The following is a 5,470-nucleotide window of genomic DNA, read 5'->3' as shown; positions in this document are numbered from 1 at the left end:
TTCAGTTGATCTCACACCAGTTGTTGAAAAATCTATTCTTCCCTGAATATATTATGATGTTACTGTCATCAATTAAGTAAACGTATATGAAGGAGATATTTCTGAACTGTCTGTTCTGTTTCATTAATTCTCTCCTTGTGTTTATATGTCAAATTCTTATTAGCTTCATAATAATTCTTGATATCAGGTCATGCTATTCTTCTAAATTTGTTCTTCCTCAAGTAGTTGTCCTATTCTTTTTGCATATAATATTTCAAAATCAGGCCACCAATGAAAATGCACATGCATAAACACCCACACACACCCACAACATCACACACACACCATCTGCTTTAATGAGGATATTCATCCTAGTGAGTGTGAAGTTGTGGTGTCTCATTGTGGTTTTGAACTGCATTGTCTTAAGGACTGATGACAATGAGCATATTTCCATGTGCTTGTTGACAATTTGTATATCTTCTTTAGAGATTTGTCAAATGCTTTACTAATTTTTTATAATTTGATAATTTGTATTTTTGTTTTTGAGTTGTGTTTGAGATTTTTGCATGTATAGATTCATATATTTTTCTGATTTATGTGTTTTCATTTTTACATTACTTTGTTGGAATTTATCATCTTATTACTATTTTAAAAGACCTAAATTTGGCATTGTTGGACTTTTGTGTGTTTTACAATCTTTAATGCTTGCATTTTTACTATTACTTAATTAATATATTTTATAGATGTCCTCGAAATATTTTTTATTTGACCCAGTAACAGTTTAAAAATGTAGTGTTTGATTGTACAGCATTGGATTTGGAACTTAATCCTATTGTGATTAAAGAAGATATTTTGTAAGTTTTCCAATCCTTTGAATACTGTTTATTCTTTTTATACTAAAGCATAGTTTCGATTTTGGCAAATATTCATTGTGACTATCCATATCGTGTGTTTTTTGCATTTTCTGAGTACACTATAAAATATGTCATTTAAGACACACTGTTCAAATATTGCTATGGACTAAATGTTTGTAGACCCCCCCCAAATCCATAGGTTAAAACCCTAACCCACAATGTCACTGTATTAGGAGGTGGGCCTTTGGAAGGTAATTAGGTTTAGATGAAGTCCTGAGGGTCGTACCCTCATGATGGGATTAGTGCTCATATAAGAGGATAATAGAGAGCTTCCTCTCTGTCTGTCTCTCTCTCTCTCTCTTTGTCTCCTTGCCCCCCACCCACACACACCCAGATCAGGATCCAGGAAGAAGGAAGTCATCTGCAAGAGAGATTTCACCAGAAATCAAATCAATAAACATCTTAATCTTGGACTTCCCAGCCGAAAGATTTATGAGAAATAGGTGTTTGTTGTATTAGCCACCCAGACTATGCTATTAAAGCAGCCCAAACTAAGACAAATTTTATATATATAAATATATATATATATATATATATATATATATATATATATATATATTATATACCATATGGTGTGTGTATATATATATATATATATATGTATGTATATATATACATATATATGCATATATATACCATAATACATTATATATATACACACACACACACACACACACACACACACCGTATGGTGTATGTATGTATGTGTGTATGTGTGTGTGTATATATATATATATATACCATATATATACACACATATATATATATATGTGTGTATATATATGTATATATATGTATGTATATATAGTCTCTATGCACTAAAGCTATAGCTAAAACATAAATATTTGATATTCATTTGAAATATTTTAATGACCCAAGAAATAAATTTAACAGGCACATAGTATACTCATTTTATCATTACTATTCAGTAGGACAGCAAATACACTGCTATAATCGGTTTCTAGTGATTTTTTCTAGACCACTATCAATGTTTCATTATTTCCATATAACGGTTCCTTATGGCAATTAGATCTGCCCCTGTTTCTTGATATACCATGTGCAATGTTTTCAGATTACATAACATTTTTATGATAAGAAGAAGGATTTTTCAATGCCAAGCTCTGAGGACATGTATTTTATCAATGGCTGATTACCCTTGACTTACAGCATTTCTAATTTAAAGTGTTGTGGGTATGCTATATGTAAAACAGTTTTGAATCCTCAGTTCCCCATCCTTCTGTACAAACGTGGTGGATTACAAGCCATGTTCAGAACGTCATACTCTGCCCTGTAAGAACTCATTCAAGTACCAACTGTACCAATGTTAGATAGCCTTTCATTCAGGTACACATCCTAGCTACACTATTCAATTTCAACAAGAGAAGGTCAACTCTATTTCGAGCTTGACTGTCTGTTAGCACATATAGGTCAATACTTATCTGGCAGCATAGAATTGCCTCATTCCAATTACTTGCCAGGGAATACAATCGCAAACTCCCTCATGCCCAATATCTATCTATCAAAGGCCCTTCTCAGAGAAGTCTATTTGTGGAACATTTCTTTAAGGCTGTTCTGTTTATCAGTTGTTCCACATAATCTGAAATCTACTGTTCAACATTTCAGATATTCACAAAAGTGAGTAACTGGATCATGCCATATTTTTTTGGATTTCTCCCCTAATAATCACAGCAATTGAATTATGCATTTGTGTAAATCTTTTGCCATTAAAAGCAACAACCATTCATGTATTTATAGATACAATGTAATAGGGGATATTTCCTTTGAAGAGACTTTTTTCTGATTTTTTTTTTTTTCGGATGACTTATATTTCGCCTTAGCAAGTAGATTCTCTTTGATCTTATGGAGTCTGTATATTGTTACACAGACCAGGTTTCTCACTTCTGCCTTGCTGCTGGAAAGCTAAGGACCCCATTGACGCTTCTCCAAGGCAAGTGTATATACCCCCTTGCATATGCATTTTATAATGTTTTTCTATTCCTGAAAGCGTTTAACATACTGCTTTGTCTTACTCTTTCTTTTTCACCTAATTCTATTTTATGTTAGGTATCACCAAACGTTACATTAAGTTATTTTTAGAAGAAAAGTGGAGTATAAATGAGTTCATAAATAAGTTAAAAAAGTAAATATCACGACAAGTTATATTTCACAATGTTAACTCAAAATTTGATTTGGATTTATCTTTGCAATGCAATAGATTATGCAAGTAATATTTATATAAAATTTTGTTCAAGATTTGAGTCTTGAAAATATGTTATTTTATATTGTGATGAAACCATAACAGAAGAAAGTGATTCATAATACTGTAAAGTCCTTGTCTCAAAACACAATTGGTTTTTCTTTTCAAGATTCAATACTTTGAGATACATTATCTGCGAAAGACAGAAAATTTAACCAAATACTCTTACTTGATTCCATTAAGGGGAAGAACATTATTCTGAAGAACTTTCTTTTGTTAACGCTACATGTGATTATATCTAAACAAATCCTGAGTAGTGAGGACTGTTTGATAATAATTCTGTTTTGAAGTTGCTATAGCATAATTCATTACACAGGGATCTTAAATACTCTTATTATTTAAGAGACAATAATTTTTATATAAGTTATTGTGTCCTTAGTCAGCTCAATATTTGTCATAATTAAGTTTTATAAAAGATGGGGAATGATATTCAATATGCAATTGTTTAATTACCTAAAAAATTAAGAATTTTATCTAAGAATTTTACCAATCTTTTTACAACTCTAATTTAAATTTCATCCGTATCCATTAGCTATGTTTAAGTATACTTTTTATTTAAACATATATTAAATAATATATATATACATATGTACATATATAAATATATACACATATTCATAGCAATAGTATGTATAGAACTTTAATAGTCACATAAAATATATAGCAAAATGAATAAATTAGTTAAATGTATGAAGATAATATAAATAAGTTTAAAGGGCTCATGTTATGTATACGAGTATCGTAAATAGCTGCATTAAGGTTACTATGACTTAATAGTGAGGCTATATAAAAAATTGTCATATTATATGTGATCTTTTAATATAGTGTTGAATTTTGTTAAAATAAATTATATTGTGTTTTATATTCTATAAAACTCAGTAACAAATTTAGTAAAGGGCTTAGTAATCAGTAATAAATTTTAAAACATTTTCTTTATTTCCATATGACAACAATTGAAATGTAATTAATTGTTATAAAATATATGCTAAAAGACTAGGGATAGTAGAGTAGCATTCAAATATTAAATGTCAAATAGCATTGCCTTACGATCATAGTTCTTTTCAATACTGGGACTCTGATTTTATTATAGTTGTATATGTATATATGCTTATATATGCATGCATACATATTATACATAGTACATTTGTGTATATATACACACACACATATATATACAAATTCATAATTCCAAAGCATTTTAAATGCATGTATATTCTATTAAGTTTAGCATACCAGCTTCCCTCTTCATTTGCATATTAAAGTCTTATACTAGATGATCTTTATTTCAATTTATTAATATTTAAATTGATAAGATTTATCTGGTTAGGCATAGAATAGTGTTGTAATCTTCCTGTAGAAAGACTTGAAGACTAAATCATTGAATAATTTAGAAAGTTATTAGTGACTTTCCTGATTTGTTTTGTATACTGTACCTAAAGTACTATTTATACTTGATTTTCCAATTAATAGTTATACATTGTGTGTTTTCTGGCATGATTTTAGAATTAATGGTGAAATAAAGCATAATCTAAAATTGCTCCAATTTTATTTGCAAATAAGTGTTAGAGAATAAAGAAAGAACTACTATTCTTTACCATGTAAAATCTTAACAGTCTATTGCTAATCTAAATTACTGTTTTTTTTTAGAACATGTTTAGTTTTGAAAATATCTCATTTCAGGTAGATTTTTAAGAAGTAAAAACAAGAATGTTCAAGAAAATGTCTGGTCTGTAAAATATATTTTAGATACTCATTTGGAAATATTTTATGAGGTATTTATAAAACTATTCTGATTCAGAATAGTCATTCAGTTATAACACATGTGGAGACCACACAAAAGAATTACCATCCTCTATCATGAAGGGCATATGTTCAGGTTGAAAATAAACAATGGCTCTGAAAATATCTTCTCTACAAAACAGGAAAACCACGTTGGAAACAGAAACAGTGACCTGTGCAGCATAAAACTGCCAGTGGTTGCAATATTAAAACTGCAGGAAAACCCATTCTCAAAGTGTAACCCTTTTTCGGTGATGTCAAGATGTCACTGAACTACTAAATTCCACATTTGGCTGCTCTATTTCCAACTGAGTGGAACAGAGTTTTAAAATTTGTCATCAATTTCTTTCTTTAAAAAAATAAAATAAAATGTGGATCTCAACACCTGGCACAACTCTGTGAAATCAGGAAAATCTCACAATCCTGAAACAGTTTTTTTCAAGCAGGAGAAAAAGAAGTCAAAGCTGCCTCCAGTACCACTGCATTTCATGGTGCTGCCCTAGGAAGAAAGACCTCAGCTCAGGAACCTGAACATCAATTC

The sequence above is a fragment of the Rhinolophus sinicus genome, chromosome 3, assembly GCF_057876585.1.
Source record: "Rhinolophus sinicus isolate RSI-liver-muscle chromosome 3, RSI-T2T, whole genome shotgun sequence".
NCBI lineage: Eukaryota > Metazoa > Chordata > Mammalia > Chiroptera > Rhinolophidae > Rhinolophus > Rhinolophus sinicus.
The sequence above is the reverse complement of the archived record's forward strand: the minus strand, read 5'-3'. Positions refer to the sequence as shown.